The sequence below is a fragment of the Microcebus murinus genome, chromosome 7 (assembly GCF_040939455.1).
Source record: "Microcebus murinus isolate Inina chromosome 7, M.murinus_Inina_mat1.0, whole genome shotgun sequence".
Classification (NCBI taxonomy): Eukaryota; Metazoa; Chordata; class Mammalia; order Primates; family Cheirogaleidae; genus Microcebus; species Microcebus murinus.
Genome location: NC_134110.1, coordinates 29,074,125 through 29,101,786, shown reverse-complemented (window position 1 = coordinate 29,101,786; position 27,662 = coordinate 29,074,125). Strand labels below are relative to the sequence as shown.

The 27,662-nt window shown below is 37.1% G+C and overlaps 1 protein-coding gene and 1 pseudogene across 2 annotated transcripts in view; one reads left to right on the top strand and one right to left on the bottom strand.

Annotated features, from left to right (window-relative positions):
* Positions 1-27,662, bottom strand: part of TRAPPC9 (trafficking protein particle complex subunit 9) — a 609,198-nt gene that overhangs the window by 223,984 nt on the left and 357,552 nt on the right. The window lies entirely within an intron of this gene.
* LOC105855158 (stress-70 protein, mitochondrial-like) lies at positions 1,955-27,516 on the top strand (annotated as a pseudogene).

Genomic DNA, 27,662 nt, shown 5'->3' with positions numbered 1-27,662 from the left:
TTTGTCCTTTTCTCCTCTTCAAAGATATTGCACTACTTAAGATGTACAAAACGTGATGTATGAAAATGCCCTCCCTGCAGACTTATCAGCTACACATGCAAAATGAAAAACAAAAACACACGTCACTTGTGTTAGCCACCATTTGTTAGGTTCCATTGCAGTTGAACATCTAAAACTAACACAGTATCTCAAATAGCAGTGATTGGTATCTGCTGATCTAAAGGGGCAGCTGCACCTAAGGCAGGACACACGGACATGCAGTGACACAGCAGAGCCATTCTAGTGGAGGAGCAGGCTAAACAGTTTTCCTCGGAGGGAAAAGACTCAGAGACAAAGACCTGGGCTCTTAGTGTGACTTTTAGCTTAGTGTGACTTCAAAACATGGCCTTCCGAAGGGCATTTGGATGCTCAAATCTATTTCCCAAGGTGGAAGGCAAGGCTCTGCTGGCTGTGAAAGGAAAGTCCAGACAGGGGGAAGGGGAACGGGCCAGCACTGCCGGGTGCCTGGTCTGCTCCACCCACCAGCCTTGAGAGGGGATCCTCACAAGCCCCGAGGACACTGAGGAGAGGGAGGCTCCGGAGAGGACAAGGACGCTGTGGAGATGACTGAGACCCGAGGCTCAGGGCTCAAAATCCTGAGCCTTCCATGGTGGATGGGGACCCATGTTCCTAAGCCACACCTGTCCTCTGTTCTTTCCAGAGACGGGAACTGAAGTGCAGAGAGTACAGGGACGTGTCCATGGGTTCTTGTTCTCTCTCTCTCTCTCTCTCTCTCTCTCTCTCTCTCTCTCTCTCTCTCTCTCTCTCACACACACACACACACACACAAACACACGTACAGACACTGTCAAAAGGCCTGTGGAAATTCAGTTTTTTCAGAATATATGAGCATGTGATCTGCCGTCAAAGGGGAAAGCGGGGAGCACTGGTACCATTTTTATTACGGGGTGGACAGGCCACTGCATGGCCCTAGATAATTCTCAGATTTGGGGGTGCAGTGTCTTCCCCAAGGGTTCAGGATTGGAAAATATTCACTAGTTCTGACAAGAGGCCTCCTTACTGGGCTCACACACAAATGAGCTTCTAAGAATGAAGATCTATTCCATCAGCGTCATAACTTCATGAAATCTTTAATCACAGCAAAATCTTTCATCAGAAAAGGGAACTCGCGAAACATTTATCAGAGGAGGAAAAGTGAAGTGATTTTTAAAAGACTCAAATATATGTTGTTTTTTCTCACAGAATATAGCACTTAGAAAACTGCACAGGAGCGAACAGCATCAATACAAAATGGATTTTTTGTCCGCTTTCTTTTCTGACTCACTGTCTGGTGTGGGGGCGTCTCGATACAGTGTTTCCATTCCTAATTGTTGACATTATGATTTATTGGTGGATCTCAGCTTTCTATCTGTTACTCATAAATAAATTTCCTTCCCCAGACTGCAATAGCATTTTGTGCCCACCATAATGTCATTTGCTCTGTGTATCTTTCCATATCACTTTGGATGATTTGTTTTAAGGCTTATGGTCTGTTGGAACACACAGTTTATGTTTCGTTCTTGTCTGCTTTTTGTTTTTGTTTCCTGGCTCTATCTTTCTGAAGTATAGGGAAATCTGAGAAAGCTTCCTGGAAGAAGTGAGACCAAAACAAGTCTTTGAAGGACAGATCCATTTGCCTTGTGTAGAAGAGGGAGGGACAAAGGCCCAGCAGCACAGAGGAGCACAATTATTTGGGGGAATCCAGAGTCAGGTTGAGTGAGGGAAATTAGGCTTGTCAGGGGAAAAAGAGAAGCATGTTCTAGGCAAAGAGAGCAGCATGTATAAAACCACCTTGCTATAGCGAGTGTGCGTTATTTCATTCAGCCCAGAATTAGGAATTTCACTAACTAACTCATCTAACTAATATCTATGGCACCCCTCCTATGTGCCAGGTACAGGTCTAGGCACTTGGGACATGAAAGTGAACAAGAAAGACGAGATCTCTGCTTTCACGGATATTGCCCTCTGTGAGGGGAAAGGGCAGAAAAGATGGGAGAGTGAAAAAAAATACAAATTTTAGCCATTGTTTTAAAGTTAGAAAAACAAGTTTAAAAAGGTTATTGAATAAAAGATCAAGACACAAAATCTATAACATTCCTATACATCAACTAAAAACAACTACAGATAAAATTTTTAAGAAAATAAATTTATAATTGCAATGTAGTCCACGATGCAGGTAGGAATAAATCTAACAAATTATATACACAAGGTATTTATGTAGAAAATTATAAAGTCTTATGGAATGATATTAAAGAAGATAAATAAGTGCAGAGATATACAGGTTGAGTATCCCTTATCCAAAATGCTTAGGACTAGATATATTTCAAATTTTGGATTTTTTTGTATTTTGAAGTATTTGTATTATACTTACCAGTCAAGTATCCCAAATCTGAAAATTTGAAATCCAAAATACTCTGATGAGCATTTTCTTTGCGTGTCATATCAGCACTCAAAAAGTTTCCAATTTTGGAGTATTTCAAATTTCAGATTTATGGATATGGGTTGCACAACCTGTATTATGTTCAAAGATGGAAAGACAATTATTTTTAAGTCAACTTTTCCAGATTTATATAAATTCAATGCAACTCAATGAAAAAATTCTAACATAATTAAAAATTGTTTTAAATCCCAACAAAGTTTTGTTTTTGGTGAAATTTGACATACTGATTCCAAAATTCATATGTAAGCCAACAACATGCAAACAATGATGAAGAAGGTTTTTGAAAGGAATTTTGCTCATCAGACATCAATAATTGTTATACAGGTATACTAATGAAGACACTGGTACCTGGGCAGTTACAGATAAATGCATTAATGAAAGAATAGTCTCAAAACAAACTCACGCATATAAGGAAACTGGGGATATAACTGAGATGGCATGTTTACTAATGAGGGGAAGATTCGTTAAATAGTGCCCGGACAAATGGTCATGCAGATAGAAAAGTAGATCCCTACCCCCACCCACATCATGAACAAAAATAAATTTCAAATAGACTGAATATCTAACTAAATGGAAAAACAATATTTTAAAATCTTTAGGAGAAAATATAGATGAATAGCTTATTACTATCAAAAAGAAATTTCTCAAATGAGTTCCAAGACATATAAAATATGAGAAAAAAGACTAAAATGTTTGGCTACATTAGAATTAAGAACTCCGGTGCAATGAAAAACATTAAGAACCAAACCAAAGATAAGCTTTGTTTTTCACATGTCATAAATACCTCTTCACAGTATTTGCAACACATTAAACTGACAAAGGATTCAAATTCTGAATTTATAGAGAACTACTATATATCAATAAGAAGGAAATGACCCACTAGAAAACCAAGCAAAGGACAGTTCTGCAAAAGAGCACATTCAGAAGTGTCCAATACAACATTGTTTATAAAAGCAAAGACCTGCTTTTAACCGAGTATACATCAAGTGGACAGTAGATGCAGTTGCACAGTGGTATGGTTATACAATGGGAATATATGCAGAAGCAAAAATGAATTTAAAAGTATATAATGCACTACAGATAAATTTCATGTTAATAATGTCAGGTAAATAAGTTGTAAAAGATACCATACAATATACATGTACATCAACTTTTAAAAATATTTTTAAAAATACCCTATATTCTTTATAAACATTAAATTTAATAGTAGTCATTCCTGGTAAGAGAGGAAGAGACATGGTGTTAAGGAGAACCATACAGAGTTTTAATATTAACAGTATATTTTTATTTCTTTAACCTAAAAAAAAGAAAGCAAGGGCCAGCCATGGTAGCTCACACCAATAATCCTACCACTCTGGGAGGTGGAGGTAGGAGGATTCCTTGAGGCCAGGAGTTCAAGACCAGTCTGAGCAAGAGCGAGACCCCGTCTCTATAAAAAACAGGATAATTAGCTGGGTGAGTTGATACAGGCTGGTAGTCCCAGCTACTCTAGAGGCTGAGGTGGGAGGATAGCTTAAGCTCAGGAGGTTAAAGTTGCAGTGAGCTATGATGAGGCCACTCCTTGCCAGCTTGGATGACAGAGCAAGACCCTGTCTCAAAAAAAAAAAAGGCAAATATAATATAGTAAAATCTTCAAATTGGACAAATCTTTGTTGTAGATATCCTGACCTTCTTTATATTTCCTATACTTGACATGTTTTATAAAAAGTATTTTTAAAGTCATTTAGAATATTGTCTTAGCCTGAGATCTCCCCAGAAAGCAGAGTCTGAGAAAAGGGTTTGCACAGAGCTGGTGTTTGGGGAAGAGAAGCCAAGAGAAGGGGAGTGTGAGCAGAGTGGGGCAGAAGGAGAGAAAGCAACACCAAAGTGCATTATTGGTGTGTGTCATTGAGCTGGTAACCCTGTGGGCAGTTGGGGCTGGATCTCACTGGTTCCTCTGAGGAACTGTGGGGATGGGACCTAAGAACTGTGCACCTGAGGCACAGAAGAGAGAATGATTTCTCCATCAACTCTTTCCCTCACTGATCAATCTTTCCCCAGAGACACCAATTCTCTCATACTTCATGAATGCACTGTGCAAAGTGGGTACCCACGGGCATCCAATCTTAAATGCTGCCGAGAAGGCATTTAGAATATTCTGAAAAGCAAGAGATGAACACAGCTGAAGTGAGATGCTGTCAGGTTACACCTGCATAAATATGGTTGCCATGGCAATGGCTAGTGTAAAAAGTGGGCCAGTATATAAGGCAAAGCATAAGACATGCATGATACAAATACTTTTTAAAAATTAAGTGAATCTCTTAAAAGCATAAACAGAAAATTTAAAAATGACTTCAGGTTTGATGTGAAAGGAAGGCCTCCCTGAAGATATGATGTCTTGAGGCTCAAATAACAAGAAAGAAATCATGTGAAGGTCTTGGAGGAGAGGTTGTCGGAGAGAATGAAAAGGTAATGCAAAATCTTAAGGCTCAGCACAATCGAGGAACAGCATAAGCAAAGAAGAGAGTGGTATAACATTAATAACAGAGGAAAGGTTGTGGAAAAATATTCAGATTTTATTCTAACTATGATAAGTTATTTTGAGACTTTTCAGCAGATGAGGGACATGAATTGGTTTATGTTTTTAAAAAAATGATGAGCTCCAATTCTGGAAAAGATAGAGTAAGCACAATTCACCCTGTCTCTCCTGTTAAATGCAACTATAAATCATAGATAGAATGAATGCATGGAGCTGAAGAGAAGACTCAAAATATAAATTGTAGAAGCTGAATCACAGTAGGAGACCAAAAACTGAAGCTATTCTGCACTGGCAGTGAGCTCCATTTCCCTCCAGTGCCACCTGGCCCGAACTGACAGGCAGCCTGGGACTCAAAGGTGTGTGCCCTGGTATGGACAGTAGAAGCTCCAAAAACAATCTCTCTTCCTGGTCTGACCGGTGGACAAAAGTACTAGGAAGGGCCAGAGAAAGTAAGGGAATTCATGGGTTTTTTTTTTTCCTTTTCCTTTTTTCCCCTCCTTTTTGTTCCTGCCCAGCCCCTAGGCAGACCACAGGAGATAATGCCATGATGGAAGGCATGGCTAGACGGGCACAAAACAACTCCCTGACACAGACCACCTTCCTCACCCAAGGAGCTCAGGTCCCCAAACCACAGGGCTAGTCTCCATCACATTATTCCCCTCTCTGTGTTTCCAGCAAATCAGTCCCACATGTAGACAGACCCACAGAGAGGGAAACTCAAACCCTGGTTCTGTAGCAGGCACATAAGGATGAAAAGCCCCCAGAAAGTATTGGGGAGATTTCAGAAAGGAGAGAGATTAAGAAAGCAGTCTTGATAAACTCATGCATGAACTTCTGGGTTCCCCATGGAGTTGAGAATATGAGAATCAGACCCCAAACAGCAAACCATGGGCCTTGGTGACTGAGCTCCAGGGAAGAATACTGAGAAACCATGGAGGGCAGAGGAAGCGAAACATTTTTAAAGTGCTGAAACAAAAGAAATGTCAACCCAGACATCTCTATTCAGTGAAAACATGCTTCAGAAATGAAGGTAGAATAAAGACATTCTCAGATGAAGGAAAACTAAGAAAGTTAGCCATCAGTAGAACTTCCCTAAAAGAAATGATAAAGAAATAATACTACAAGGAAATTTGGAACATGAGGACAGAAAAAAGACCAAGATATGTATATAAATATGTATAATATAAGATATGATATATGTATTATATATAAATATGTATAAGATATGATATATATATAATATGTATAATATAAGATATAATATATCATGAGATATGATATGATATTATAAATATAAGATATGTATAAAATGATATGCATCTGGCTAAATGTAATTCCCTATTAAGTTATTTAAAAGATATATGATGATTAGGAACACAGATTATAACACTGCCTGAGTTTACAATGTATGTAGATAAAATACATTATGTAACTACAACACTAAAGGGGAGCAAAGATGAAAGAACCTATATTGTTGTTGTGGGATTCCACATTCCACCAAGTGATAAAATATTATTTCTAAGTAGACTGTAAAAAGCTAAGATTGTATATTATAATCCCTAGATCAACCACTAAAACAACTATACAAAAAGATGGAAGTTAAAAATTCAGTATATACATTGAATAAAATGTTTAAGTTAAATAATTCAAAAGAAGACAGAAAAGGAGAAACAGAATAACAAACAACAGAGTGAATAAACAAAAACAAACAAAAAATAAAATGGTAGATATAATCCAAACATATCAAAAATTACATTAAATATAAATGGCCTAAATATTCCAATTAACAGGAATTGTCAGAATGGGTTTTTCTTAAAAAACAAAAAAGTAACACCATACTTTTTCTCTATAATAAATCCACATTAAATATAATGATATGGATATGTGAAAAGTAAAATAAAAGAAAAAGATATACCAAGAAAACACTAATCAAAAGAAAACTGGAGTGTTATATTAATATCAGACACTTCAAAGAATACTTTAGAGCAGGGAAAATTAGCAGTGATAATGAGGGCCATTATATAATGACAAAAGCATTAATTCACCAAGAATATACAGTAATTCTTAATGTGTATGCACGTAACTATAGAACTTCAAAATACATGAAGTCAAACAGAGAACTGAAATGATAACAGGACAAAACCACAGTTATAGTTCAAAACTTCAATATTCTTCTTTCATAACTGACAGAACACACAGAAATAAAATCAGCAAGGAATCAGAAGAAATAAACACCATCATCAATCACCTCAATCTGATTAACAGTTAGTGAACACTCTACCCAAAAATAGCAAAATATACATACTTCTCAAGTGTACAGCAACATTCACCAAGATGGAACATATTCCAGGCCATGAAAGAAATCACCCACAAATGTAAAAGAATAGAAAGCATACAAAGTACATTCTCAGATCAAAACAGAATTAACCTAGAAATCAATGGCAGAAGGAAATCTAGTATATCTCTAAATATGTGAAAAGTAAAATAACTCACTGGTCAAAGAAAAAGTCTTAATAAAAATTAGAAAATATTTTGAAGTGAACAAAAAGTACAATATATCAAAATTAGTGGAATGGAGCTAAAACAGCTCTTAGAGGAAAATTTATAGAATTAAGTGGTGAAGTAGAAGAGAAGAAAGGTTTCACATCAACAAGCTTGTTTCTTAAGAAGCCAGAAAAATAAGAATAAAACCTCAAAGCAAGCATAGGAAATAAATAATAAAAAGCAGAAGTGAATAAAAATGGAAATTAAAACAATCAATAAACAAAAAAACTGATTATTTTTAAAAAATAAATATAATTGATAAACTTCTAGTCATAATGACAAAAAAAAAAAAGATAGTACAAATGACCAATATCATCAATAAAGGAGGCAATACCACTTAAGCCACCACAGACATTAGAAAGATAATAAGGAAATATTACAAATAATTCTACTCACATAAATTTGACAACTCAGATGAAATGGGTCAATTTCTTGAAAGTTACAAATTATCAAAAGCCACTCAACCTGATAACCTGAAAAGTTCTATATCTATTAAATAAATGTTATGTTTTCAATCTCTAGGCCCAGATTGTTTCCTGGTGAATTCTACCAAACATTTCAATTCTATACACTCTCTTCCAGAACACAGAAGTGGAATAAATACTTAGCAAAACATTGTAGGGGGGCAGCACTATCTATTAATGTTACCAAAACTAGACAAAGATAGAAGAAAAAACAACCACAAATGTCCCTTATGAATATAGAAATAATAATCCTAATCAAAATTTTGATACAAAAAAAGCATTTGACAAAACTCAAATTTCATTTGTATTTAAAAAGAAGCACTCCAACTAATAATAGAAAAAAAATCCTTAATCTTTAAAAAAATCTATACACTAAAAAAATACAGAATGCTGATGAATAAAATCAAAGACCTAAATAAACAGAGGTACATACAGTGTTCACAGATTAGAATATACAATATATTTATCAATTCTTCCCAAATTAATCTATAAGTTTACCAAAATTCCAATCAAAATCCTAGAAGGACATCTTATAGCCAAAGGTAACTTTTATCCAAAAATTTATATGGAAACACAATGGAACTAGAACAGACAAAACAAGTAAAAAGAAAATAAAAAAGTTGTAGTATTCTACCCAATCATGAGACTTATTATTAATATAAAGGTACACTAAGGACAGTGTGGTAATAGTGAAACAATAACCACATAGTTCTTTGGAGCAGAATAAAGATTCCAGAAATAGAATTACACAGATATGGTCATTTATTTTATTTTTGACAAAGATAAAAGAGAATTCAATGGAGAATGGATAGTCTTCTCGACAAATAGTATTGGAACAACTGGATACCCATTTGCCAAAACATAGAAAAACTTAACCTAAACTTCACAATTTTATATAAAAGCTACTCAAAACATATATAGAAATACAAAACAACACTATAAAATTTTCACAAGAAAACATGAAAGAAATACTTCCATAACCAAAAGCAGGATCCATAAAAGAAAAAACTATATTCAATAAAATTAAAAATGTTTCTCTGTGAAAAATACTGTTAAGAGTCTTAAAAAATAAGTTACAGAATTAAAGAAAACATTTACAAATTACATATTAGACAGAGGGCTTGTGTCTATATTTAAAAACTTTCAAAATTCAACAGTAAGAAACAAATAACCTAAAAAAAATTGGCCAAAAGACTTAAAAAGATGCTTCAAGAAAAGGCCATAAATTCTGTGTGAATAGCTTAATGTCAGTTAAAAATAAAAGACATATAATAAAAATAAAAATAAAAAAGAAAAGGCCATAAAGACTACAAAGAAGCACATGGAGAAAAGCTCAATATCATTCACCACTAAGGGACTACAACTTAAAACCATGATCAGATACCACCACATAACTACTAAATTGGCTAAAAAAATTTTTAAAACTTGACAATATCATGTGCTGATGAGGAAACAGAGCAAATAGATCAATTGTACACTGCCACTGGGAATGAAAAATGGTACCGCCACTCTGGAAAACAGGCTGGCAGTTTCTTACAAAATGAAATAGTTAAAATACCCAGTAACTCCACTCCAAGGTATTTAGCTTAGAGAAAGGAAAACTCAGATTCAGAAAAGTCACTCTCTCTGAGTATTTACAGCAGTGCTATTCGCCATCACAGAAAGCTGGGAACAACCCAAATGTCCTTCAAATGGTGTATGGACACATGGCTGTAGCACGCCTACACAATGGAATGCTACTCGACAATAAAAAGGATCAAACTATCAATATATTGAGCAACTATGGGTGGATCTCAAAATCATAATGCTCAATGAAGGAAGCCACTCTTAAAGGGTATGATTCCATTTATATGACATTGTGGAAAAGCCAGCTGCATAGGGATGAAGAACAGACCAGTGGTTGCCACAGTTGAGGACTGGTACAGAGCATGATGGCAAGGCGTAGAGCATGGTGATGTTTGGAGGATAATGAACTATTCTTCGTGCTCATTGTGGTGGGCTCACCAATCTATGTGTGTCTGAACTCATAAAAGTGTACACCAAAAAGTCAATCTTACTGTATGTATGTTCATTTTTAAAATGTTTAAATTAATGCAATTAAAAAACATCAAAATGAGCCTGAAGGGCTACAGCGCATAAAGTTTGCTCCAAATACCAGCTTTGTTGCTTAAGAGCCCTAACATCTTAAGCAAGTCATTTAACTTCTCTATCTCAGTTTCCCCAGTTTCCCAACGGGGATAACAGTGCCTACATCACAGAATTATTAGGAGGCTCCAATGAAAAAAAATAAGTGAAAGTGCTTTGTAAAACTACAAATAGAACACCACCAAAAATATGAGGGGTGGTGATTATTAATAGCTTAGTTGCTGTCAGTGGAGCTGTAAAACCTGCCAGCTAATTACTCAATATTGACTCAGCTAAAAATGAGTACAAGAAATTCACATGCCAAGGTCTGAGTGTGTCCAAAAACCATGGTGCCAGGAGTAGGAATTAAGTGGGCTCTTCTTCCCCCGAGCCCAGCTGATATCTCCAAGGCCTCCCTGGGTCCAGAATCAATGTGTATTCATTCCCAGAAGTGTGGTAAAGTGAGTGAACACAAAACTAAAACAGGCAGTGGTGACCATGTATATTAATACCTTTGGCTAAACTCATGTAGTCTTTTAAAATTCTATAAGTCCTCCTAGTTTCTTAATCTGTTTTCTTTCCTGAAAGAATTGGTAGCTGATAAGCAGCTGGAGAAAGTTCCCATAAGTCTTAAGAAAGCCACAGAGCCTAATTCAATCTGAAGTCCAGAAAAACACAGAACAAATAACCGGAATGCTATTTGATGATACAATCTCACTTTTACCTCTGCCACACTGAGTTATGCAGCTCCTGAATCTCGTCAAAAGCCTGGGGGATGGACACGCTTGAAGCTCTGACTCGAGGGGGGAGGGGAGACAAGAGCAATATATGTAACCTTAACAACATTTGTACCCCCAGAATATGATGAAATAAAAAAACATAAAGGATTGCTCATCTACTAGATCAGGGTTTCTCAAATTTAGTGCTAGGACCACCCAAAACAAATCCCTAGGCTGTGGACAAGACTCTGTGAATCAAAACCTCTGGAGGAGATACCCAGAAACTCTGATATTCTCTGGGTTTGGGCTTCACTATGCAGGCTGGACCTACAGAGTTGAAATGAGCTCCAGTCTCAGTGGGGAGAAAGACAAGCACACAGCAGCAACACAGCAAGCACAGTAGCACAGGCAACAATCAGGGAAGGTTTCTGAAAGGAAGTACCTTGTGCACTCACTGAAGGGACCACAGGCTTAGGAGCAGGTCCACTGGTGGGAGGGCCCTCTACACAAAGTGAACAGCATGTGCAAAGGTCTCGAGCTGAATCAGCATGGCTTGTTTGGGGGAACTTCCAGGATCTTCTGGCAAGAGGGAGGAAGCAGGTGTGGTTTGGGGCAGGAGGCAGAGACAAAGGAGATGGGCTGGGTCAAATCCTTGAGTGCCAAGCTCCATAACCAGAACTTGACCTACAGATGGTAGGCACTCACTGAAGGGCCCTAAGAAAAGAAGTGAAAGGTCATGCACGTGTTTTAGAACACTTTGGCATCTACTGGGAGAAATAATGGGAAAGGGAGAAATTGAAGACAAAGTGACTTTGAAAAGTTGTCACAACTACCCAAGAAAGAGATGAAGAGGCTGGTCCTAAGGAACAAAGGTGATGGGCCTAAGTCAATGCATGGCTATGAAAGCAGAAAGGATGGGTTTGGTGGCAGAGAGGAATGTGGGGGCATTTCTCTATCAAAGGCCAAGAAGCAACCCAGTCCTTGTGAAGGGCCTCTGGAGCTTCACATTATTAAAGGCAGGAGAAGTATCTGTCCCTAACTTTTTAATTAATACATTTTAAATTATGTTTTTAAAATATCCCCTTAAGAGAAACAATTTGGAGTGGCTATAACCAAAGAGATAGATAATAACAAATATTTGGCAAGAACATGAAGAAACTGGATACTCACACACTGTTGGTGAGAATGTAAAATGGTGCAACCGCTTTGGGAAACAATTTGGCAGTTCCTTAAACATTTAAACATAGAGTTGCTATTCTGATCCAGCAATTCCACTCCTAGGTTATACCCAAGAGAAATGAAAACTTACATCCACACTAAAACTTGTATAGGAATGCTTGTAATAGCATTATTCGTAATAGCCAAAAAGTGTACTCAACCCAAATGCCCCTCAAGTAATGAATGGATTAACAAAATATAGAACATCTATATAATAGAATATTATTTAGCAATAAAAATAAATGACATACTGATACTTCACTGTGGTTGAACCTTGAAAACATGCTAAGTGAAAGAAGCCAATAATGTACTGTTTTCTTCCATTTATATGAAATACCTGGAATAAGCAAATCTACAGAGACAGAAAGCACATTAGTGGTTTCCTAGGGTGGGGGACCAAAGCTGGGGGCAAGGAAGGCAACAGCCAGTAGGTGCAGGGTTTCTTTTGAGAGGATGAAAAGCTTTAAACTTAGATTGTTGTGAGAGTTGACCAACTCTGAATACAATAAAACATTTGAATTATACAGTTTAAGTGGGTGAATTGTAAGGTATGTAAGTTACATTTCAATAAAGCTATTTAGAAAGAGAGAAACCATTTGAGATCTTGAATGTACAGGAAGCACCCAGGAGCTGGTAGGGATCAGAGGAACATGCTGATGACTCAGTCTCACCTTTGCTTTATCTCTCAACTGACCAACACTCAGCACCATAGTGATTTTGATGAACAGTTTAAGCTCTGTTAAACTGTCTAATTTGTACTTGTAAATGATCACTGATTAGAGACAAGAGCCATGAAGAACACACTTTAAAGAGGGATGTAACAATGATCCAGCCACTGTGCCTCCAGGTGACTGTCCTAGGTCAGTGAGCTGGATTCATCTAATCAGAATTCATATGTAGACACCTCAAAAACAATGTTAGAATTATAACATATAATGATGATTATGTCCAATTTGGCTTTTCATTTTCTGGGAATTAAGACATTCCAATTTGCAAAAGATTATTTGCAGAAAATTACTTGCAAATAACAAATTCAAATCATGATTCATGTATCATCATTTGGAAATTAAACTCTACAATGACTGAACAAACAGTAGAACTTTAAAAATGCAAGAATTTAAAACATAAAGTAAAAAAGAAACTCTGGCCAATTGTTGATGCTGAACATTTCCCCTTTCCACACACATTCAATCCCCAAACCAAATATGACAAACTCGTTTTTAGTTAATGATTGTAAATCATGCTTTCAAGTATATTAAATAGTGTACAGTACTTATTAGACAGAAAAACTTTAAAACTGTCTTTAAATAATATTAATGCTATTTAAAAACCAACATTAACATATAACATATAGAAATATATCAATCTAAAAATATGGCTCATTTAAAATTACTGATTTTAATAATTTAATAATATGCATCAGTAAAACATATCTCCCTCAAGATATACCTGTGAGCAGAAACAGAACAATGTGAGGTAGTTCACTAGGAGGCGGTACACTTACGTGGCTCACAACGGGTTGACACATGGAACAAGGGAACATCGACTGCAGAGTCGATGTCAGATAGGCATCAACTATCTATCGTCTAGATAGAATGTCTACCGGCTACTGCTGTGTGGCAGGCTGGGCCCTAGCTCCTGGCCTATACAGACCCTCAATATGTTAATAATGGGATAGGCAACAAAAAGCATGCTCATCATTTCGGGGACACAGGCCAACAGGTGAGGGATGGGGTGAAGCACAGACATTGAGTTGTTAGGATCCCTTCCAACCCATGATTCCAGGAATCAACTGTGACAGCAATCTTGAAGCAGTGTGATGTGTACAGCCTGCCATAGCAGCTCAAACATGTTCTCTAGCTCCCTTTTCTCACAAAAGTAGGTCTCAGTGTAGGCCTTGCAGCAGATCTCTGTGACTTCCCTGGTGTTCCTCAAGGGCCCACCATGATTAGTGACTGATGGCTCAAGAGTGGTGCTGATGTCCATGGGCCAAGGGCTTCACTCTAAATAACACAGCCCTTAACTCTTACCAACCCTTAAGATGAGATTCCCCAGCTGGGCTGTCCCTCTGCAACTTCCACAAGGAAGAGGGTGAGCCCCTTACCTTACCCTTAAACATTCTTTCTGAGTATTTCTGAGATGTAAGACAGCTGTGATGGCAGCATCTAGATTATAAAATCCCCAGTCTAAGAGGGAGCAAGGCCACAGTTTGCTTCGTGGACCCAGCCTGGCTTCCACGTGCAATCACTCTGGAGAAATAGCAAAGCACAGGGCATGGTGCTCAAGAGGAATGTCTGCCCCTTCACCTTCATCTATTTTGGCCACCAGTCATCTCACAGGCTACCATGTCTTATCTACGTCAGATGCCTCGTTATAGACACAAACTCGGAAAGTTGATCAGAGTTTTAAAAAATTACAAAGGCATCTTAATTTGTCACTTAAAATAATTCCTTTCAGTACTTATTTTCTCAATATCCCAACCAAAGACCTGATATTTTATATCCCAGTAGGGAAGGCTGGTTGTAGGGTGCATAGAATTTTCATGTACATCTTTTTTTCCCCAACTTCCTATGAATCTATAATTATTTCAAAATAAACAAAAAAAAATTGACATAGGTCTGAATCAAACCACCAGAATCTAAAAACTACTTCTATTTTTAGTCATCTAAGGAGGGGAGAAGGAAAAAAGAGGTTTTGTCTACAGTCCTAAAACTCCTTCCAAGGTTTGGAAGCATAATGGAATTAGTACATTTTCTCCCTCTGTACTTATCGTGAGGGGAAAAAAAATGAAAGTCTTAAATCCTTGACACTTCAGAAGAATAGAATCTCCCATTTCCACACTAGGTCAACCAATAGACAGTTTAATATCATTTCTGTGGTGCAAATATGGTGCTCATTATAAGAACATACTAATATTGTCAAGATGTCACAAGATAATTGAGCAACGGCCCAGTTTATCATTGCATTTAAAAAGAAGTACAGTGAGCAAAAGTCAAGAAAAATATATATATGTATGATTAAAACAATATAAATGGAAAAATAGCAAAAATATATTTATTCATACCTTGAACTTATTAAATTAACAAAAGATTTTAAAACCTGTTTTTCCTATAATCTTTCCCTTGTCAGTACGTAGCACTTCTATTTTCCCAGATTCTCAGGACAAAAGCCCTGAAGTCACCACACTCCCCATGAAATGGCAATTCTTGGCCCACATTGTTCTTTCAAAGCAAATCCAGAACCATCTAGATTGTGATCACCTCTAGAAACTATAGCCCAGTATCCCCCAGGCAGCACCACTGCTCTCCAAGGTACTTACCACGTGCTGCATTTAAATATGAACTCTTGGAGAGCATAGACTTAACTTTATTCATCACTGTGTGTTCAGTGGGTAGGACAGTGCTTGGCACCAAAATAGGGTACAGAAAAAGAAGGAAGGGAAGAAGGGAGGGAGGGAGGGAGGGAGGGAAATGCAATGCTAACTTTATTCATTGCTGTGTGTTCAGTGGGTAGGACAGTGCTTGGCACAAAATAGGGTGTAGAAAAGGAAGGGAGGGAGGGAGGGCGGGAGGGAGATGCAATGCTGGTGAGGCAGCAGGGAAACAGGCACATTCACACAAGCCCAGTTGTACTACATCCTGGTAACTTCTGATGGGCAATCAAAAAAATATATACAGTGCAAACTAGAAATAACTTTTAACTATTGTATGCACTCATTATTTAACCATGAATAATTAACCAAAATTTAGTTTTTAACAGTTATGACAACTAAATTTATATAATACTTTACATTTTACATTGTCCTTTAGATTTTTATGGTTAAAAAGTTAGTTCCCAATCTTTACCATATGCAAAAAATAAATGAGAAATGGATGAATAATCAAAATGTAAAATCATAAATATATTAACAGAAAATCAAGAATGTTTACTAAATCTTCAGTAGGGAAAGTTTTTCAAAAAGTACATGAAACCCATAAGCCAGCAAAGGACATGAACAGAAACCTTTCAAAAGACGACAGACTAATGGCCAGCAAACATATAAAAAGTGCTCAACATCTCTAATCATTAGGAAAATGCAAATCAAAACCACAATGAGATATCACCTAACTCCAGTGAGAATGCCTTTATCAAAAAGTCCCCGAACAACAAATGCTGGCATGGATGTGAAGAGATTAAAACACTTTTACACTGCTGGTGGGACTGAAAATTAGTACAACCCCTGTGGAAAGTAATTTGGAAATACCTTAAAGAGCTAAAAATAGAAATGCCATTTGATCCAGCAATCCCACTACTAGGCATCTACCCAAAGTAATAAAAAGACCTTCTATAAAAAAGACCTCTGCACTCGAATGTTTATAGCAGCACAATTTACAATTGCAGAGATATGGAAACCATCCAAGTGCCCATCAATACCTGTATGGATTAATAAAATATGGTATATGTATACCATGGAGTACTACTCAACTACAAAAAACAATGGCAAAGTAGCACCTCTTGTATTATCCTGGATAGAGATTGACCCCATCCTTTAAAGTGAGGTATCACAAGGATGGAAAAACATGCACCACATGTACTCGCCACCAAATTGGTACTAACTGATCAACACTAAGGTGTTCACATGGTAGTAATAGTCACTGGGTGCTGGTCAGGTGGTGGGGGGTGAACCCACAACTAATGGAAGCAGAGAGTACTGTATGGGTGAAGGGCATGCTGGTAGCCCCAGCTTGGGAAAGGCAAATGCATTACATGTAACAAAAATGTCTGCAACCCCATAATATCCTGAATTTAAAAAAAGAACAAAATGATCATTTTACTACATAAAAATAAAGTATACAGCCCAAAAAAACCATAATAATTCACATGAAAATGCAAAGGACAAATTAGGATAAGATTAAAATATATAGCATAAAAAAAGTGCCTGAAGATCAATAAAAAGGATTAATAAAAATTTTAAAATAGGCTAAGACTAAATATAAGAACACATAGAAGAAATGTAAATGTTCAATAAACATATACAAAGATGTTTTACCTTACTCGAAATTAAAATTATAAAAAGTGAGATATTTCATATCCATCAAACTTCAAACAATGAAAAAAATGATATATTCAATGATGTCTTGATAGAAAGAAATCAGCATTTCTCACACACTCAAGGAATAAATTATGGAGGAAAATTCCACAATAAACATTAAAACTAAAAATTATTAGAATTTATATTACAAAAACCATTCCACATAAGCACTAATATTTATATATTAATACAAGAATATTCAGTGTAAAACTGTTTGTAATGGGAAAATACCAAAAAAATCCAAATATCTCTCAATATAGAACTAATTAAAAAATTATGGTATATCTAGTCAATGAAAATGTATTCTATCTATAAACAAATAAGGAGAGGTATAGGTACTGATATGGAAAGATGATCAACATGTATTATACATTTTTTAATTTGCAAAAGAATAAGATTTTATTTCTATTTTAAAAATAACAGTAGCAAACATTGTATCTATATTTAGACGAGTATATAATTTGGAAAAATTTATATCGAACTGTTAATAATAGATGTCTCTGTGAGATGACATTGCAACAGACAGTTAACAGATACATTTTCTACTTAACATATTTCCACAAGGCATGCATTTTGCATAACAAGTTTGAATGACTTCAGCTTTCAGGAAAAAAAGTGTGGAAGAAAACACATTGTTTTATATAATCTTCCTAATATTTTTAGATAAAGAAGGGCTCAGAGCATCTAAGAGACCTATTCAAGGCAGGAACTAGAGATCCATGTGCTCTAATTCCAAATCTTTTCTTCTCTCCATACAATCAAAGTACCCATCACAGCCATTTGTGATGTCCCTACCATGTGCCAGTAATCTTAGGGACTTACTTAAAAGGAGAAAACAAAGACAAGGCATTGCCTGCAATACATGTACAAAGACAAGAGGGAAGGACTGTACCAACTCCCAGGTGGTGCACGCTTGCTATCTGCCAGGCTCTGCTTTAACACTTAATACACAATTTCTTACTTTAATGCTCCTAACAACGCTATAAGGTGTCCCACTTTATAAAGACTCTATAACTCGCCCATTGTGGCAGAGCTGGGATTCCAACACAAGTCAGTCTGCTTCCAAAACCCATATTCGTTATCTCTTGGCTCTGCTGCCTTCTGCTGGTTAGCCTGTGGGTGCCCAGTGGCCAGGGACTAACTGCAGCCATGGATAAGGACAGGCTAGTTATTTCTCCTCACTATGCCTTAGTCCCTCGGCTATAAAATAGGAAACAATGTTTTATAGCCAACACTCCCTAGCACTCACGTGTCAGGTCCTAGTCTAAGTGCTTTGTGAGGACAGGCTACTTCATCTCCCACAGGCCTCTGGGGAAGATGCTGTAACAACCTCATCACACAGAAGCCACCTTGAAGCACAGAAAGGTGGAAAACCCAGAAAATACTTCACAAGGGGGGCTTCAAACTTCTCACTTCTCCCTACACTGCACTTGTTCCCTGCTCAAGCCATTCCTGATTGTAGGAAAAGTAAACTGTCCCCTACCTACCTAAGCAAAGAACTCCTACTGCACTTCCTCTGACCATTCAGCACAAACTTAGCTGTTCTTTCTCCAAGGCTCCTGCCACACACTGATCATATCCCAGTTGTCATACTGCATTTATTCACCAGTGCTCTTGAACATTGACTGCTTATTCAACGCTAGGCACTATGAGAGGTGCTGCCGGAAGGATAAGTCACAGTGCTTGTCTTCAGAGAACTGAGGATAAGGTGGGAAGGACGATCAACAAACAGGGCTTTCAGATCCAACCAGGCAGGTAATAGCCTAAGGAAGCTGCTGCAAAGCTGGTGTGTTTGCAGGACCGACTCATCACCTTTATCCCTGGAATTTGGCACAAATAGATCACACATACAAGAAAAAGACAACCACCGATTTTCCATTATGTACCTTGTGTCAGACACTGTGTGCAATTTTTCAAACACGTTATATACAATTTTTAAACATACAATTTTATGACCCTGCAAGATCAATGCTATCTCCATTTCGTGATGAAGAGAAAATGATGCTTAAAGAAATGGGCCTGACTCACTCAAGACCACAGTACAAATAAAGTGGAGAATCAAAATGTGAAATCAGATACAGGTACATTTCGTTCTGAATCCTGGTGCTAAAATTCTAAATTCTTGTTAAATTTAAAACCAATTTAATAAATAAATATAGAAAAAGATCTACCATGATAAAACTCAACATTAAAAGGACCTTTCTTATGTATCCATGAACCCACGCTCCGCACAAGGCTGAGCTGTCTCTACCCCACTGGGTCAAACGGGGTTTGACTGTTTTCAGGGGTTTGATTGTCCAATGGGGTTTGATTGTTTTCAAACAATCCTCAGTTGTTTAAAACAACTGAGGATAAGTGCTGTGGTGTCTCTAGTGGTACAATTTCTATCAATAATGTAATAACTATTACACCCCATACCCTCTCAGAGGAGTGCATCTTTCAAATAGCTCAGAGCTCAGTGTCTAAGATTGGATCATTTATTGCAACAGGCTAGAAAGAAATTGCTCCTCAGGAGAGAGGGAAGCTCAGCACTCAGACAGGGACAGCTCGGCCTAATCCATTTCCTTCCAGTCCCTAACAGCATTACCAGGCAGCTCTGAGTAAAAAGTGAATCTCAAAGGTAATTGATCTTCTAAATAAAAGTCAACTGAGACCTAGGTACTCCCCAGAGGGAGAATGGTAAAAAAAAATAATAGTGAGGATTCCACCTCACATCTATATTGTGCTTCAGTGTTTAGGGGGAAAATGTCCCCTCTGTTGTTTAATTTGATTCTCTCATCATCCTGATGAGGCGAGCAGACCTGAGAGGATCGCTCCAGTGAGGGACAGGAAAGCTGATGCTGGGAGAGATAAAACCAAAACAACACCCCACACAAAACCCTCCGAAGATATGTTTCCTCCAAAGCATGTAAGCAACAGAACAGAAACCAGAACCCAGGTCTCTGGACTTCCAGGACAGAGAAAGTGTGGCAGAAAGCTTCAGTCTGGGGGCCAAGAAGGCCATAATTCAAATTGCATCTCTTCCACTCATTAACTGACCTTGTGCAACGCAAGGTCAGTCATATGACATCTCCAGATAATAACACCAACTTCAAAGGTTCTCTGGAGTCTAAATGGGAGGCTGAACACAACATACCTAGGATAGTCCCTAGAATATAGGAGACCCAAAATAAATTGGACTTCTCTTTCCCCTTTCTCCTCCAGAAAAGTATCATTTAAAAGGGCATTTATTGAAACCTTAAAATCTGTACCCCCATAATATGCAGAAATAAAAAAAAAATACCAATGTGAAAAATTACAGAAATTATCAATATTAATGAGAGGAGCAGATACACAGGCTATCCCAGGGGCAAATAACCAACATCCATTTATATTTTGGTTTCACAATAGATAATTCTGTTCATGCCAGCAGTAAAGTGATCTTTTGACGTATACTTGGCTTCTATTTGCACTAAAATCAGCCTGAATCTCCAGCAGGCTCACGCTGACATGTATGCCTAAAGTCTCCTTTTTATGGGTCTCCTTGCAGTAGCCTTGAAGCCACAACAGATGCTGGCGCTGTCTCCGACAAGCTGTGTGAACCCAGCAAATCGGATAACCTCTCTGGGCTTTCTTTGTAATGCACATGTGTTGAAACAGGCCATCTCTGGGCATGTGTATAACTCTAACATGGCATAATGCTAAAAGAAAAATCTTTACCTGTGAGCAAAATGAAAAATAATGAATTCACAATATACTATGTCACAGAACTTCATAAGCTGTAAAAGTTGGGTGCCCAAAATGTATGCTAATTCTGCTATATTCCAGGTCATGCAATTTACACAGGTGTCTAAGAAAACAGAAAACTTAAATGTCTATATATGGGGTTATTTCTTTTATACAGAAAGACACCTGAATAAATACAGTCTGGCTATTCTGCCACCAGTCATTCCTGAATAGATATTCGCTGGCTGCCTGCCATGGGCCAAGGTGCCGGGTTCTGAGGCACAAAGGTGAACAACCTGGCTCCAGGTTCCATGGAGCTCAAATTCTAATGAGGGAGTTGGAAGTGTGTTGTTAACACTGCCCCTATTCCTCCCATTTGGCGGGGCAGTGCAATACTATTCATTCTTCAAGAATTAGTACAGCATTTCATTTTCTGTGATGCCTTTCCAGACCCTTCCAGTAAAAATAAGGGGTTCTCTCCAAGTGTGTATATATTTTTATATATGAGCATCAAGAATTTTTAAATCAAGGTAAAATTTATATATAATCAAATACACAAACCTGAAGGGTGTATTAGTTTGACAGGGTTTTACATTTGTCTACAACCCTATAATCCACACCCCTATCAAGATATACAACATTTCATCAAGTCAAAAAGATATTCTCTTCCTTCTAGAATCACCAACTGTCCTGGTTTGTCCAAGACTGAGGGTTCTCCCAGGGTAAGGGAATTTCAGAGCTAAAGTCTGGAAAATCCCAGGCCAACACTATTCCCTTCCCAGTTAATTCCTACCGCACCACATCTTAACCCAGAGTCAACAACTGTTCAGATTTCTTTTATCATAAAATGGGTTTTCCTATTCTAGAAATTTATATAAATGGAATGATACAGTTATGTTTTCTTTTGTGACTAGATTTTTCGATGGATCAGTAGCATGATTTTGAGCATATCCCATGTTGTTCCATGCCCTAGTAGTTCGTTTTATTTCTGAGTAGTATTCCATTGCATGAATATCCCACAAATCATTTATTCATTCATCTGTTGGTGAGCATGTGGGGTTGCTTCCAGCTTGGAGTTATTAAGAATAAACCTGTTATGAAATTGATGCAGGAGTCTTTCTGTGGATATAGGTTTTTGTTTCCCTTGAGTAAATGTCTAGAAATGAAATTACTAGATCACTGGAGAGGTATATATGTAAATTCATGAAGAACTGCCCAACTAATTTCTATAGTGGTTGTACCATTTTACACTCCAACAAGCAATTTATGTGAATTCCAATTATTTCACATTCTCATCAGATTTGGTTTTGTGTTTTTTTAATTTTTGGCTATTCTAGTGCATATATAGTGGTATCTAATTGTGGTCTTATCTTGTATTTCTCTAATGACTAATGATGTTGAGCACTTTTGAGGTGATTGTAGGCCATTTGAGAAACATTTGTTCAAATATTCTACCTACTTTTTGTCTTTTCAGTATTTATTTTATAGCTTCATTTTATATATATATATATATATATACACACACACACACTATATATATATATATATGTTAGATACGACACTTATTAAACAAATGTGCTGCAAATATTTTTCCCAGTATGTAACTTATCTTTTGATGAGCTGCAGTTTTTAATTTTGATTAAATTCATCTGATCAACTTCTTATTTTATGGTTAGTAGTTTCTGACCCCACCTAAGAAATCTTTTTCCAAAAGTCAAGAATATACTCTGTTACATTTCAAATGAATTTGGGGGTATGATGCTATATATGGGTGTAAAGTCAATTTTTTTCCACATAGATATCCAGTTATTCCCACGTCATTTGTTAATAAAGACTTTTTTTCCCTATGAAACTATTTTTGCACCTTGTTAAAAAATCAGCCTATGAGATATGACTGGATCTATTTCTGGACTATTTATTATAGCCCATTGATCTTTTTGTCTATCTTCATACCAATAACACATTGTCTTGATTATTGTAACTTTATATTGTCTTAAAATCATAAAGCCTAAGTCCTCCAACTTTATTCTTTTTGGTCAAGTTATTTATCTGTTCTAGGTCTTTTCTATTTTAAAAAAATTTATTTTATTTCCTTTTGGAATATTATGGGGGTACAAATGCTTTGGTTACATAAATTGCTTTTGTACAGTTTGAGTCAAAGTTATAAGTATGCCCATCACCCAGATAATGGGCATTGTAACTGTTAGGTGTGAATTTACCCATCCCCTCCTCCCCACTCCCATATGCTTGATTTCCGATGAGACTTATTTCCATATGCACACATTTTTAAGTATTGTTCAATTAGTTCTAATTTAATGGTAAGTGCATGTGGTATTTGTTTTTCCATTCTTGTAATACTTCACTTAGAAGAATGGTCTCCAGTTCCATCCAGGTTAATACAAGAGGTATTATTTCACCATTTTTATAGGTAAGTATTCCATGGTATCATATACCACATTTTATTAATCCACTCAGGAATTGGTTGTTTCTACATCTTTGCCATTATAAATTGTGCTGCTATAAACACTCAGGTGCAGGTATCTTTTTTTTATAAAATATCCTTTTTCCTTTGGGTAAATACTCAGTTGTGGGATTGCTGGAACAAATGGTAGGTCTACTTTTAGTTCTTTCAGTTATCTCCAAACTACTCTCCATAGAGGTTATACTAGTTTGCACTCCCACCAACAGTGTATAAATGTTCCTACCTTTCCAAATCCATGCCAGCATTTGTTGTTTGGGGACTTTTTGATAAAAGCCAATCTCACTGGAGTTAGGTGACATCTCATTGTGGTTTTGATTTCCCTTTCCCTGATGATGTTGAGCATTTTTTCATGTTTCTTGGCCATTAGTCTATTGAAAAGTTTCTGTTCCTGTCTTTTGCTCACTTTTTAATGGGGTTGTTTGATTTTTTCTTGTTTATTTGCTTGAGTTCTTTGTAGATTCTAGTTATCAGTCCTTTATCAGATGTACAGCATGTCAATATTGTCTCCCATTCTGTAGGTTGCCTATTTGCTCTATTGATTCTTTCCTTGGCTATGCAGAAGCTTTTTAATTTGATCAGGTCCCATTTATTTACTTTTGCTGTTGCTGTGATTGCTTTTGGGGTCTTCTTCATAAATTCTTTGCCTAGGCCAATGTCTATAAGAGTTTTTCCAACATTTTCTTCTAAATTCTTATAGTTTCATGCCTTAGGTTTAAGTGTGTTATCCATCATGAATTAATTTTTGTGAGTGGTAAGGGGTGCAGATCCTGTTTTAGTCTTCTACATGTGACTGTCCAATTTTCCTGGCATCATTTATTGAATAGAGATTCTTTTCTGGTATGGAACCAGAAAAGAGCTTGAATACCCAAGGCAACCTTAAGCAAAAATAACAAATCAGGAGGTATCACTTTATGAGACTTTAAGCTATACTACAAAGCTATAATAACCAAAAAAGCATGGCACTGGCACAAAAAACAGAGACATAGACCAATGGATCAGAAAAGAAAACCCAGATATAAAACCATCCTCATTTTGCTATCTGATATTTGACAAAGCAGTCAAAAGAACATTTAAAACTACTTGGCAATTTCCACTAAAAAAAAAATCCTAGTAGGATTTTGATTGAGATTGCATTGAATTTATTATCAACTTTTGTAAAACTGATATCTTAACAAAAACTAACTCTATCAATAAGCATGATCTACTTCTCCAGTTATTTAAGTCATCTTTAATTTCTTATCATTGTCTGTTATTTTATAAGTAGAGATCATATTTTTAGAAAATTTTCCCCTAGTGTTTTATGGTTTTGATTCTGTTACATAATTTTTTAAATTACATTTTCAAATTGTTAGTTGCTAGTATGTAGAAATATAATTGATTTTTAAATACTTAATGATACCCTGCAATCTTGCTAAGTTGACTTAGTAATGTTTCTAATAATTTCTTTGGTGTGGTATTGTTCTTAGGGTATTTATGTATATGATCTTGTGTGCCATGCAAAGACAGACATAGGAATAATAATAATAATTTCTTCATTTCTGATTTTTATGCCTTTAATTTTTTTTTATCTTATTTCTCTAGTTAGGGCTGCCAGAAAAATAATGAATACAGTGGAGATACTTGTCTAATTGTTCCTAATCGTAGAGAAAAAAATGACCAGACTTTCAACTCTAACATTAACTATAGGGTTTTTGTAGATGGCCTTTATCAGGTTAAGTTCATCTAATCCTAGTTTACTGAATGTTTCTAGAATAAATAATTGTGAATTTTCTCAAATGATGTTTCTTCACCAACCAACATAATCATATGACTTTCTCTTTTGTTTTGCTAATGTGATAAATTTCAATGACTGATTTTTTCATAGGTAAAACAACCCCATACTTCTAGGTATAACCTGAACTGTTCATGCTGTATTATCCTTTTGATATATTGTTGAAGCTTATTAGATAAAAATTTTGTTTTCATATTTTACATTTTTATCCATGAGGTTATTGGTCTAAAGTTTTCTTTTCTCATAATGTCACTGTCTCAGATTGGCATCAAGGTGATGCTGTTGTTATAAATTGGGAGATAGGAAGTATTTCCTCCTTGCTTGTTTTCTGAAAGAGTTCTTACAAAGGTGATATTATTTCTTAAAAGCTTGTTATACGGGAGGATCACTTGAGGTCAGGAGTTTGAGACCAGCCTGAGTGCTGGAGAATGCTGAAGGTGCAAGAACCACCCCTTCAGTTGTGTCCTTTACAGCAGATGGTGAGCAACTCGTTGGCATGCCCGCCAAGTGACAGGCTGTCACCAATCCAAACAATACATTCTATGCTACCAAGCGCCTCACTGGCCGGAGATACGATGACCCTGAAGTACAGAAAGACATTAAAAACGTTCCCTTTAAAATTGTCCGTGCATCCAGTGGTGATGCCTGGGTTGAGGCCCATGGAAAACTCTATTCTCCAAGTCAGATTGGAGCATTTGTATTGATGAAGATGAAAGAGACTGCAGAAAATTACTTGGGGCATACAGCAAAAAATGCTGTGATTACAGTACCAGCTTACTTCAATGACTCCCAGAGACAGGCCACTAAGGATGCTGGCCAGATATCTGGACTAAATGTACTTCGAGTGATTAATGAGCCCACAGCTGCTGCTCTGGCCTATGGTCTAGACAAATCAGAAGACAAAATCATTGCTGTATATGATTTAGGTGGTGGGACTTTTGATATTTCTATCCTGGAAATTCAGAAAGGAGTATTTGAGGTGAAATCTACGAATGGAGACACTTTCTTAGGTGGTGAAGACTTTGACCAGGCCTTGCTATGACACATAGTGAAAGAGTTCAAGAGAGAGACAGGGGTTGATTTGACCAACGACAACATGCACTTCAAAGGGTGCGGGAAGCTGCTAAGAAGGCTAAATGTGAACTCTCCTCATCTGTGCAGACTGACATCAACTTGCCATATCTTACGATGGATGCTTCTGGACCCAGACATTTGAATATGAAGTTGACTCGTGCCCAATTTGAGGGGATCGTCACTGATCTAATCAGGAGGACTATTGTTCCATGCCAAAAAGCTATGCAAGATGCAGAAGTCAGCAAGAGTGACATAGGAGAAGTGATTCTTGTTGTCAGGATGACTAGGATGCCTAAGGTTCAGCAGACCATGCAGGATCTCTTTGGCCAAGCCCCAAGTAAAGCTGTGGATCCTGATGAGGCTGTGGCCATTGGAGCTGCCATTCAGGGAGGTGTGTTGGCCGGTGATGTCACAGATGTGCTGCTCCTGGACGTCACTCCCCTATCTCTGGGTATTGAGACTCTGGGAGGTGTCTTTACCAAGCTTATTAATAGGAACACCACTATTCCAACCAAGAAGAGCCAGGTGTTTTCTACAGCTGCTGATGGACAGACTCAAGTGGAGATTAAAGTATGTCAGGGTGAGAGAGAGATAGCTGGAGACAATAAACTTCTGGGACAGTTTACTTTGATTGGAATTCCCCCAGCCCCTCGTGGAGTCCCACAGATTGAAGTTACATTTGATATTGATGCCAATGGGATCGTACATGTTTCTGCAAAAGATAAGGGCACAGGATGTGAGCAGCAGATTGTAATCCAGTCTTCTGGTGGGTTAAGCAAAGATGATATTGAAAATATGGTCAAAAATGCAGAGAAGTATGCTGAGGAAGATCAACAAAAGAAGGAATGAGTTGAAGCAGTTAATATGGCTGAAAGAATCATTCATGACACAGAAACCAAGATGGAAGAATTCAAGGACCAATTGCCTGCTGATGAGTGCAACAAGCTAAAAGAGAGATTTCCAAAATGAGAGAGATCTGGCCAGAAAAGACAGCGAAACAGGAGAAAACATTAAGCAGGCAGCATCCTCCCTTCAACAGGCATCACTGAAGCTCTTTGAAATGGCATACAAAAAGATGGCATCTGAGCGAGAAGGCTCTGGAAGTTCTGGCACTGGGGAACAAAAGGAAGATCAAAAGGAGGAGAAACAGTAGTAAATTTTGGAGCCAAAAGGACAACATGAAGCTTGGGAGTGAAGGGACTTCCTAAGCAGAAATGAGCAAACTTCAGTCTTCTTACTGTGATTTGCAGTATTCTATATATAATTTCCTTAATTTGTAAATTTAGTGACTGTTAGCTAATGATCATTTAATGGGCAATAATTCCAACAGTACAAAGTTCACAATGTTCTGTCCCCAGCCTGTCATTTTTCAGCTGCATGTAGAAGGGTATAAAGACTTAAAATTGTTTTGTGCTGAAGTGACCATATTTTTAAGGAATTAAACCATCTCACACACAACAGTGAAGGTAGCCATAGACTGGGGAGGAGATCTT